Raw genomic sequence first — 13154 nt, 5'->3', positions numbered from 1 at the left:
TTGATTCACATTGATATTGAAATATACACATTTATATTTATATTTATATTCAGGGCTCTAAATTAACACCAGCCAATTGGCCAAATGCTGGTGAAATTTCAGGTTTGGCTGGCAGAAAACAGCAACTTTGACTGGTAGGCTAATGAGTGGGTGGGTATGGCTGGTAAGATTGACATCTACAAGCCATTTTGGCTGGCGATGGGGAAAAAAAGTTAATTCAGAGCCCTGTTTATGTAGTTAATTTAAAGACCTGTTCAATGTGTTAAATGTTTAAATTCATTCCTCATTTATTGACTCACATCAGTTCCGGAAGCCACCGGGCCCTGAAAGGGCGCGACTGGCTGCGAGTGAGAATTTTCAATTTCAATTTAAATGTTATTAAGGATAGCCCCTTGAGGTGGGTAATCTCGTTTTCAAGGGGGGTCCATCAATATATTAGGCTACATGCCCTTTTTGAAATAGGCTAATTACAAAATACATACTAGACAAAACCAAGCCCAATCCCCATTCCTCGCTAACCACCACTATCATGTTTTCAGCATATCAGCACGTAAACAGATCAAATACACTGGATACATTAGCACACACGTGACCTGTACACAACACATAAGATCGCAATGTATGCACTTCTCTCCGGGCAGAAAACGGGGCAATGAGTGGAACTGCACTGGAGTAAAAGACACCTATCCGCTAATTCGCACGCGCTCACCTGTGTATTATGTATTCTCTGTGTGTTGTGCGGTGACTGTGCTGTTCGACCAACCAACAAAAACGTGTAAAATAAACAACAGCAGCGCGCGCGAAGCTTCATGACACATTTGGGAAGCTGCACACTACTAGTTCCATATCAGAATGATTTTACCCCCGTGTGTGTGTGTGTGTGTGTGCGTGTGTGTGTGAGAGAGAGAGAGAGACTAGTAACTCAGACTAAATGCCCTCAGAGCTGTAAAGTTGGGGCTCGAGGGGCGACGGGCGGCATTTATGGGGCTATTGGTCTCGAGCTGCCTATTGCTATTGTCCTCGCGGACATGGTGCGGATGCGGGCGCGCGCTCGTTCTCCAGACAGACGCCACCTACTCAGGATTCGTGAACTTCAATAACGAGACGTCTCGAGCCACCGGGCTAACCTCGAATTAAAAGGTCCAGATACAAGTCGCGAGCCCCCGGATCAGGTAAGAGTTATACCGCCGTTAATCCGTAACTATGTTGGCATGTTGCACCCGCCGCCACGCGCTGATTACTCAATTGGTTCGGGATATAAAAGATAAAAGGTGAATAACGCGTCTGCTCCGCGCTGAATAAAAGGTCCCCTGTCCTCGCGCACTCCGCGGCTTATTTCCTATGCGGTGATACGTTTGGCTACATGTTGTTATTATCCGCGCGAGGTGACGGGAGTCGGTAAAGTTAGTTAGACCACCACCGGCTCCTCCAGACGCGGACACGAGACAGACTTCAAGTTCGGGGAGGTCGAGGGTTCCTCGCGCCAGCCATACGGCCACTGCCACTAACAGTCTCCGGTTGACGTTAAACTCACTTCATTCAAACTAATGACATGTTTTGGTTGTTAAAATCCTTCGCCGTTTGCTCATTTACAGAATTATCTGCAACACCTTTTCCCTCCTCATAGACTTGCTGTCACGTTCATGGCTACAAAAGCTCGTGCAGCCGGTGGGTAGGCTACTCGCGCTGCCTGGCCGTTTTGTCGTCACTTATTTGTACTAATGAGATGGAAAATGAAGAGTTTCCTGCAGCTCAGCTCGCGGTGATTGATTCAAAAACTAAAGTGTTTCTGTGTGCGTGAGAACCAGAGTTGGTTTGGTCTGGTGGAGGTCTCGCGGGGTTCTACCGGGAGACCGTGGCCTTGTCCGTTTATGAGTCATGTGCGCGCGCCGTTTCTCAACAGATATTTCTGAAAACATCGAAGAATAGGCAATAGGAAACCTCGGAGTGATATAGACACTCGGGCTAATTTACAAAATGTTTCGTGTTGATCAACAAAACTCTTTTCGGATGAGTTGAAAACAAAGAGACTGTTAGGGGAAATCTTTGAACCCAAGAGTGAACCGACTTTATTCCAATCATCTACAACACTCATGTATGTTTTTATTTTCTCTTGAATATTCACTTTATTAAATCATACAATTTAATCTGAATGGAATCCTAAAAATGGCAGTTGATTATATCCTAATGATCCCAAGGCGGGAGAGGACCTTACACGCCTATAGTCGAGTTCCATTCCGCATTATTCTATTATCTAATAGGCCTACCTATGGCCGGGGCTCCAAATAGACCCTTTCACCTGCCAAAATGGCCAGTGGATGTTATTCTTACTAGCCAAACACACACTTAACTGTGGGTCAACGTGGCTAGTTGGTCTTTTCTACCTAACAGCCAAACTCAAATTTCTCCAGCATTTGGCCCGTTGGCTGGTGTTAATTCAGAGACTTCAAGACTACTACCAGACATTCTGAGAGTATAATACTCAGTCTCCCTGCAACTACAAATGGTTTACTTTTTCACATAGGCAGGACTACAGGCTATTATATTCATACACAAATACATATATTACAGATACACATAGTACACGCTTTGTATCTGAGTCCCATTACGCATTATTATAGAGTCTGTCATATGCGGGTTAGGCTGCATTTACAAATATCACACCTGAAGTCATTTCACCAGAAACGCTAACAGACGGGCCCGTCCGGAATATTATGTGATATTTGTTGCATGTGTTTTCATATCTTGTCCCTTTCCATCAGGGACCATGTTGGAAATAAGTGCTTTACGCTTTTACATGTAATCCCTTGGATACCCATTGTCTTCCAATTGACAAATTGGATACCCATTGTCTTCCAACAAACCAAACCATACCATACTTCCTAGTCAAGTTCATTTGAGTAAAACAGGGTAGGCAGGGTCATGTAAAATGATACTAAAGGCCCGTCATGGTGGTGTAGTACTTGTAAAGGGTTTTCAGTGACTGCGTATTATTATGTTCCATTGGTGGGACAGCAACCCGGGTGTCCAATATTTAGGCCTAGCAAATATAACTTACCCAACTAAAAACTACAATTTTCCCTAATGAAATGACGTTTGCATAGGCCGATGATAAGTCTACCACCATGCAACAATAGCAACGTGCCTTGTAGGCCTAAACCTTTAGCTATTTATTTAGCAATGTGTCTTGTAATACTTAACATATTATTTAATTACCTTTGGTACACCCCCAATGCATAGCCTGCATGCCTGTGGGCAACATGTCGCCTGGAACTGACTAGCAGGCTTTATCGCAGACAAGACCGACTAAAACGAAGACAACATTCTAAAGGAAGACAGCATTCTAAATCTAGTAACATTCTAAAGTGAAGACAACATTCTTTATTGAAAATATTTGTTAATAAGGACGGACCAAGGGGTAAAATCGATGTACCTACTGACAATTTCAGGGAAAAAGATAAATAAATAAATAAAAACAATTCAAAACAATTATAAATATCAATCAATAGGCCTGTCCAATAGTCTACAATACCTAGCTACATATCAATAGCCAATGTAAATATGTGTGATCAACCAGGGGAGTGTTAAATTTGACTCTGGGTGTAGAATTGGCACTGATGCCGTGTAGCCTTTTATAGCCAATTATATTACGTGGCTTACACAGCTCAATACAATTAGGCTACAACCAATAAGAGTAGGAATATATTTATAAATAAGTAGAAGTAAGTACTCCACATAGGCTACAACCTATAGGCTTACAATACTACATGCATCAGCATGTGCAAACTTTGTGGGAGGGTGCCATTAATAAGCATGGAAACAAATATATGTAAAAAAAATAAACTTAAAATAACACATAATTAAATAAACGTAAAAAATGTTCAGGCACTAAACAAATGGCCGAGGAAAATATTATAAATAGCGCGCGACGTCAAGGGATTCCAAACAGATATGTAGCCTGTTTATTTCTAATTAAGTGTAGGCCTAAATTTCTCTCTCTCTCTCTCTCTCTCTCTCTCTCTCTCTCTCTCTCTCTCTCTCTCTCTCTCTCTCTCTCTCTCTCTCTCTCTCTCACACACACACACACACACACACACACACACACACACACACAGTGTGGTGATGAGCATCTTTATTTTCCGATGAGCAGTGGACTGGCAATGTTCTGTTCGTGAAGGCTCGCCAGTGTGTGTGTGTGTGTGTGTGTGTGTAGTTGTGTAGTGCGCGCATAGTTGTGGTGTGAATAAAGGCGTCTAGCTGCCCAATTGCACGAGATGGGAACACAACAACACCGTCTGTCTCGCGCGGAGCTCTGTGGCCTTTTAAGGGAAGCTCGAGCAGCTGCGGGAGGGGGTGGGTGGAATGGAACAGCCTTTTGGTGGCGCGAGGGGTGAACTTTAACCCCACCTTTGCCTTGCACTTGCCTGTCCTGTTCAGGAAATCTCTCTCTCTCTCTCTCTCTCTCTCTCTCTCTCTCTCTCTCTCTCTCTCTCTCTCTCTCTCTCTCTCTCTCTCCTCTTTCTCTCTCTCTCTCTCTCCCCCTCTCTCTCTCTCTCTCTCTCTCTCTCTCTCTCTCTCTCTCTCTCTCTCTCTCTCTCTTCCCACAGGTGAGGCTCGCGCGCATCGCTTCAGGACCAGATGACTCTACTCATCCGCAAGACGTTCGTTGCAGTCGTGGAAGCCCGGGTGTTACCGAGAAGCACCATTGAGCTCATGAAGAAGAGTTTGTTCATGTGTGTCGAGCCACACACACACACACACACACACACACACACACACACACACACACACACACACACACACACACACACACACAGGGGAACCTTCCCGTCAGCCAGACTGCTCTCCAGACAGCGATGGGTTTGTATGCGCGCGTTGGTGTTCGTGGTCACACTAAAACTAAATGACCAAACCTCGAGCTCTGCTTCGATCTAAACTCGAGCCAAACGGAAGCAGCACGAGAGAGAGCAGTTGTCATCCGCGTCTTATTTAACTCAACGCACGACTGTAACCATATGACTGATGAAGCAGCACACCGCGCGGTGGAATTACACGAATAAGCTAGTGTGTGTGTGTGTGTGTGTGTGTGAGAGAGAGAGAGAGAGAGAGAGAGAGAGAGAGAGAGAGAGAGAGAGAGAGAGAGAGAGAGAGAGAGAGAGAGAGATCCTGCTATTGGAAAATAAAAAAACTTCGCACGCGCCCATGACGCTGCGTCATCACCTCTGCGCGGGTGGCAGTCATTAGAACACACACTAGCGCGCGCTTTTGTTCCCGGTTCTTTTAAGAATAGCCCAAAGTGTCTCTGGGCAACAACAGCTATACTTTCCATAATAAAACGATACAAACACGCCACTTTATCATTCTGAATTAGCAACCACAGTTTTTGGAATGCCGAATGCAGGGTTTTGGTGTTGGCAAAGCGGGGTGAGCTTTGTTAACGGACGCGTTTATACCTTTCATAAAAGACTCACAACCTCAAATATGTCTAACAGACGAGGCTACTAACTACAACTATATTAGCCTACACGAGTCAATCAAACAGACTGAAGGTAGACCTAGGGGCCAGCTACATGGGAACGATTTTCTATGCCAGTGACAACGTTCCCCTGGGTTAACCATATGAAACCCACCAGAAACGTGGCACAAAACGAGTTTTTTGAATAATGGGTTCCAGAGTGCGAAAATCGAGTAACGCAGGCCTTTGCGTTGCCATTGTTACAGGCGAAACGGATTTGTTTACATCTGCGTCACAGCCACATGGCCAAAAACAGTGAGGTATCTTCACAGTGATCACTAGCTTTGCGCACAACATTAATTCCATGCACAATGGCATCATCAGACAACTGTTTGTGTGGACTGTGGAGACTCTTTCATTTCTACCACGGTCAATATTTTACGTTTAAAACTGCCCAGTGTGGGTCACTCGTGTTCAAAATCTTAAAAAAAAACCCTGACTAACACGAAGCAAAGCTTCATATTATCTTTTAACTGCGCACCCAAACAGTTATCAGCAATGCATATTATGTATATGTCACTAGTTGAAACAGGCGTAATGGGCAGAAAGAGAAGGAGAAGCGGTGAGCGCGCAGCAGCCTCCAGAGGAGGGAGAAATACCTGCCCGGTATTGGTATTCAACACCTTAGTTTAAACTTCTCAAATTAAAAAAAAGCAGCATAAAGTGTAGAACAGAATCAACAGATGCCTAAATGGCAATGATTCGCTACTCTAGTCACTCCACAAGCTACACAAGGTGCCACATGCGCAAAGCTGGTAGCCTATTTTTCCACGTAGCACTCACTTCAGCATAATGAAAAATAACAACTGTGCGATGCTGGTTTTGAAAATAAGTCGGTTAGCAGCAAATGCTAGTACACATGTTGGGATAAGAAATTCCTTTAGTAACTTGACATGCTACTCCTGCATACAAAACATCATACTTAACTAATGAAAGGAGTAAATACATCAGACTTACAACTTCGTGAGGGCCAACCAGTTATGTAGACTGTAAACTCCCTGGTGATTGTTCTAATGTCTTCCAAAATATTCCAGAAGTTGCAGCATGCATGCTTATTCTTGTAAGAGCAACTCACGAAGCATGGTGCTAAGCAGCATGATTCAGTACAGTCTGTTGTTGTATCTAACTTGTCTCTGTGGCATATAGTAATGTTCAATTATGCAGCTTGCACATTCTGATATTTTGAACCTGCTATGTACGCGCTTGCGGAGAGTAAAGCGCATAATAAAACCGTCTTTCGCTTTTTACAAAGGGGGGAAATGACGCTATTTTTTGTTAAACTATCCGTCGCTTAAAATGGACATAACTTCGGAATGGGAGAGGCTAGACATGTATCGTTTTTAGTAATAAAAAGCTAAGATCTTCAGCTTTTAAACAAGCCATGGCATATGTCTGTAGATCGAAAACAAAATTCGCTGGGTCTGTTAAAAAATGTGAAACTTTCTGGCACTGTCAGAGACTGGTGGACTCCCTGCATGACAGGTCATTTGCATGATAAGAGTGGGCGATCACGGCCATTAGCGAATACTTTTGTTCTCAACAACTTCACATAAAGAAATGTGTATTCTGAAGCAAGCCTGTCGTTGTCATTAGGACATGATCTTTTACTGAAACATGCTGTATGGTTGCAACTTTATTGCAACTCGGATTCAAAAAAACCCGCGTTGCGGTGTCATCTGGCTGAGGCTCTAGTAATCGAACCTACTAACCTTTGAATTGAAGAGAGAAGCTGCGGCAGGCAATTTAAAGGACAAGCGCACTATTGGATATTTAGCCCCTTTCTGAAATGTCCGCAATTAAGTATAGTGTCACTCACCAATGTTTTGATATTTAGGCTACTGCTGTCTCCGTTATTTGGCTAATTTGGATTTTGTCTCAACTGGCTTTACCATGTCCATATCTGTTCATAGGAACACCACAAACGTGTGTTACTTTTTACCATATTGTTTACCACCCTAAACAAATATTCATCTCAAACGGGGTGTTCACTGGCATACCCAAATATGTTTGAAAGCAAATCATGGCTTCTGTAATTTTTTATTTGCCATTTTGTGACTGAAAGAAACCTATTTATTATGTATTATTAACAAAATGCTAAATAAAACATAACATAAGCCTTGTTTAGCTACAAAACCTTTTCCAGTCTAAAGCCGGTTGACACAAAATCCAAATTATTGCCACTCTATGGAAAATGAGGACTCCAGGCTCTTCTATTAGATGATTTACCTCTTAAATGAACTGGGTTTGCTTCTATTAGATGATTTACCACTTAAATGAACTGGGTTTGCTTCTGAACCAGCTTCTTACTATACCACTCAGGTATCAATAGAATAGAATGTATTTCTCAGTTCTCCATTCACATTATAATCAGGGCTTGACACTGGCTCCTGCCAAACGACCAAATGCTGCTAAATATCCAGGTAAAAAGGGGTAAAGTCCGCTAACACTGCAAGAGCGCAACGTTTCGACCTTCATGTCTTCATCAGGTATTTTTCAGGCATTTTGCCTGATGAAGACCTGAAACGTTTCGCTCTTGATATTACATTTTCACAAGAAGACAAGCAGTGTTTGCGGACTTTATTCCTTTTTACCTGGAGATTTGCTTTGATTGTCCTGCACCTGGGCCATCGGGTGGGATGTGCACATATGTACTCCTCTGGGGTGAATTTCTCAAAATCAAAGTTGCTAACTACATTAGCTACTTTGCTGTTTTCAATGCATTTTCCCATTGGCAACTACCGAAGTTGCTAACAGGCTAACAACTTCTCTTTTGAGAAACTCACCTCTGGCCAGATGTGGGTAAAACCTCACTATAATGCAGGGTGAGTGGAGTGGTCAATGTGTTGTGTATCAATTGTTTTTCAAGAAAAAGCTCAGTTGCTCAGTTTATATGTGTTCGATTTATGTCCATTTAGAAGGCTTTACACTCATCTTCTCTCTGTAGCACCTCTTTAGTAGTATGATATTAAAAAGTTGAAACCATGTTGTAATAACATCTGTAACAGTCCTTCCACGTCTATACGTTATACAACTCTGGTGGCCGTTGAGTTAAAAGTTAATGTCAAGTCCTGATTACAATGTGCATGTAGAATTAACACTACTGGCCCCATACACATTAACACTAAACAGCCCGAGTAAGACGGACATACGACATCACTCTAGACCACTACACACCACATCACTCTAGACCACTACACACCACATCCACTTCCTCTGCACGCCAGCCAAGTAAGATACACACTCCTGACAATTGACTTGAAGGATTTATTTATTTATTTGTTATTTGCCTTTGTTTATTTATTTATTTATTTATTTATTTATTTATTTATTTGTTTGTTTGTTTGTTTGTTTGTGTATGTATGTTTTTTTGTATTATGAAATGGCTTTGTCTTAATCTGTTACTTAAGGATGTAGTTGAGTATTTTCAGCAAATAGTAAACAGGCCCGCCGGCGCCCCCATCTGCAGTATGAAGGCTACAGCATTAAATGAGATGATACGCAGATGATACGATGATACCCTTGACAGGTCTAGACCAAAGAATAAACTATTTAAAATAGACCTACTTTCAGAGAAGGTTCTTTATTGTCTTATCTTTTATGGCCAGTCATGGGTAAGTGTTTAGGGCGTCAGACTTGTAGCCCAAAGGTTGACGGTTCGACTCTCGACCCGCCAGGTTGGTGGGGGGAGTAATCAACCAGTGCTCTCCCCCATCCTCCTCCATGACTGAGGTACCCTGAGCATGGTACCGTCCCACCGCACTGCTCCCCATGGGGCGCCACTGAGGGCTGCCCCCTTGCACGGGTGAGACATAAATGCAACTTCTTTGTGTGCAGTGTGCAGTGATCACTTGTGTGCTGTGGAGTGCTGTCACAATCACAATGGGGGTTGGAGTTTCCCAGTTGGGCTTTCACTTCACTTGACTTGTAGGCACAGGCCCGTAGCCAGCCTTGTGGTAGGGGGGGGATCTTTTTCCCCCGAAAGTGGACTTCATTTGGCTCCCTACTCCAATGTCCCCCAAATACACGAGCACACTTCAAATATTTGAATTCAGACACATTTTATTAACTGGTTTCAAGGCTGACAACAGCAACAACCATTTTTAATTTCCTTACTTTAACAGGCAAACCTTTACTACTTTATTTCAAAGGCTTAGTTTAGTGGGGGGGATGAAATGGCCTTCCAGTCACAGTGGGGATGCAACGTAGTTGGGGGTTTCGAGTGGGGGTGCGGGATGGGAGGGGGGATTTCGAACGAACCCCTCGAACCCCCCCTGGCTACGGGGTGTTTCGTATGCTGAATGTGCTTCACCCCTTAATACTGTGAAGTGAAGTGAAATCCCACCTGGGAAACTCCAACTCCCATTGTCATTGTGACACAGCACTCCACAGCACACAAGTGAACACTGCACACTGCACACAACGAAATTGCATTTATGCCTCACCCGTGCAAGGGGGCAGCCCTCAGTGGCGCCCCATGGGGAGCAGTGCGGTGGGACGGTACCATGCTCAGGGTACCTTAGTCATGGAGGAGGATGGGGGAGAGCACTGGTTGATTACTCCCCCCACCAACCTGGCGGGTCGGGAGTCGAACCGGCAACCTATGGGATGCAAGTCTGTCGCCCTAACCGCTCACCCATGACTGCCCTAATACTGTAATCATCTACAGGTAGAATACACATTTTTAGTACTTTATTTACAAAAGGGACGCTTCCCATTCACAAATGTTGTGTCAGTCATGAATATGCACCACCATCAATTTCAGACTTCTGATCAATTTTCATACATGATTGAGCAGGTAGATCTTCTCCGTGATTGCCGTTCTCAATTATCAGTGATAGACATCTGTGGCTGCGAACATTACTGTACTTTGGTCAGACCAGGACTTGTTAGTTCATGGCTATATAGCAGGGATAGTCAATTGGAGCCCCCAGGACCAGATCCGGCTCTTGTATACTTACTTGTATACCATCACATTTTAAATATTCATGATGACTGGAAATATTGCGCTTTTCATACATTGAAAGGGCGATTTTCCCCATCATTTTGAATTTGAAGAAATAGCCATTTTTTAGCTGCGAAAATTGCTGTACTTTGGTCATACTAGTAAATATTGGTTTATTACTTAGAAAATATTAATGAAAAAGTTGTATTTGGCAATAGGCAGCACAGTTTAAATGATCAGGGTTGCAATACATACTCTGGCCACATCCTACACAGTGCAATACATACTCTGGCCACCATCCTACACAGTGCACCTTTAAGAAAAGAAGCACCGTTTCCTTCTACCATAGGTAACTTATCTGAGTATCCAGAAGACCTGTGTACTTGTCTTGTGATCAGTATGGCATGTCTGTTGACTAGATCATTCATAATATTCATATTGAAAGTGTATTATCATAATACCGTGTGTGTATTATCATAAATAAAGTCGCTATATAGTATCATAATACAGTGTGTAAATAAAGTCAGTAATTTATCATGTGTGTGTATTGTGTGTGTTTTTTTGTATGATGACTGCATTTTCTTTCAGATATCTAAATTACATTACACTTACCTGATGCTTTATATCCAAGACGACTTACAGTTAAAAGTACAGGGTATTGGTTACAGTCCCTGGAGCAGTGTGGGGTTAGGTGCCTTGGTACAGGGTATTGGTTACAGTCCCTGGAGCAGTGTGGGGTTAGGTGCCTTGGTACAGGGTATTGGTTACAGTCCCTGGAGCAGTGTGGGATTAGGTGCCTTGGTACAGGGTATTGGTTACAGTCCCTGGAGCAGTGTGGGATTAGGTGCCTTGGTACAGGGTATTGGTTACAGTCCCTGGAGCAGTGTGGGGTTAGGTGCCTTGGTACAGGGTATTGGTTACAGTCCCTGGAGCAGTGTGGGGTTAGGTGCCTTGGTACAGGGCATTGGTTACAGTCCCTGGAGCAGTGTGGGGTTAGGTGCCTTTGCACAATGTATTGGGTACAGTCCCTGGAGCAGTGTGGGGGTTAGGTGCCTTGGTACAGGGTATTGGCTACAGTCCCTGGAACAGTGTGGTGTTAGGTGCCTTGGTACAGGGTATTGGTTACAGTCCCAGGAGCAGTGTGGGTTAAGTGCCTTGGCACAGGATATTGGTTACAGTCCCTGGAGCAGTGTGTGGTTAGGTGCCTTGGCACAGGATATTGGTTACAGTCCCTGGAGCAGTATGGGATTCGGTGCCTTGGCACAGGATATTGGTTACAGTCCCTGGAGCAGTGTGTGGTTAGGTGCCTTGTTACAGGATATTGGTTACAGTCCCTGGAGCAGTATGGGATTCGGTGCCTTGGTACAGGATATTGGTTACAGTCCCTGGAGCAGTGTGGGTTTAGGTGCCTTGGTACAGGGTATTGGTTACAGTCCCTGGAGCAGTGTGGGGTTAGGTGCCTTGCTCTAGGGCACTTCAGCCATGGAGTGAGATAGGAAAGTGGAAGGGAAGGACTCGAACCTGCAACCCTCTGATCTAAAGCCCATCTCCTTAACCACTAGAGCCACGGCTGAACACAATTGCTACCAGTTAGCTCTCTGCTCAGACATGAGCACCAGAGATTCTTTAAGTATATAGAGATATGCGAACAAAATAGGTTGCTATGGGCACCTAACGTGACCAGGTTCCGGTCTGCCTAAAGGGGCGTGTCATAATGCTCCTAGAATGAATAGAACAGTCCTTAGGTCGGCCTAAAGGGGGATTTCCCCCTCCCCCTTGCGACAGTAGAACCCGGAAACAATGAGCCAGCGGAACCTCTCTCTTATCTACTCTCTCAAGACTCAAGATTCAAGATTTTTTAGTTGTCACGTGCTTCCTTGTGCAAGCACAATTGGCACTGAAATGGGGATTGCAACTGCTCTGTGCTGTGTTGGATGGTAGAAAAATACAACACATGAAATAAAAAATAAATGAAATAAAATAAAAAAATAATTAAAAATAGTTATTGTCTTAATAATTTAAAAAGCGGAGTGAGCACTGCAGCCTCTTACAACCTAAAGCCCTATAGGAGTAGGCTACAGGTTAAAGCCCTATAGGCTACAGGTTAAAGCCCTATAGGCTACAGGTTAAAGCCCTATAGGAGTAGGCTACAGGTTAAAGCCCTATAGGCTACAGGTTAAAGCCCTATAGGCTACAGGTTAAAGCCCTATAGGAGGAGGCTACAGGTTAAAGCCCACGGACATCCTAAACCGTCTGACCTGTGAGCAGACAAGACAACCAAATAACAATATTTTATTTTTTTTAATGTAAAAGTCCACTTCCACCAGGATTCTTCTGCTCCCTCTTTTCCATAAAGTTACAACAAAACATAAACAGTGGAAGCACTTCACGCAAAACAGTACGGGGAGCAGCATCTGGTTGAAGGCTGACCTCTGACCTTGTGGGTTTTTTCTGTATCTGTATTCCCTTCCTGGATCACGTTGTAATGTTTTTTTTTTTAATGAATGTTTAATGAATGCCTTAGAAAGCCTACAGAAGAGATCCAAGGTGCCTGGACTACGCGTTTGTGCAGAGATGGCAAATAATGAACTTTCACGGTCACTTTCACTTGATATCGTCTGTACTCTTGGAGGAAGCCAAAGGTTTCCATGATCTCATCATGTATACTGTTCTATAACGTGTTCTATTGTTCTATAC

Source organism: Engraulis encrasicolus, chromosome 5 (genome assembly GCF_034702125.1).
Source record: "Engraulis encrasicolus isolate BLACKSEA-1 chromosome 5, IST_EnEncr_1.0, whole genome shotgun sequence".
In the NCBI taxonomy this organism is placed as follows: domain Eukaryota; kingdom Metazoa; phylum Chordata; class Actinopteri; order Clupeiformes; family Engraulidae; genus Engraulis; species Engraulis encrasicolus.
The sequence above is the reverse complement of the archived record's forward strand: the minus strand, read 5'-3'. Positions refer to the sequence as shown.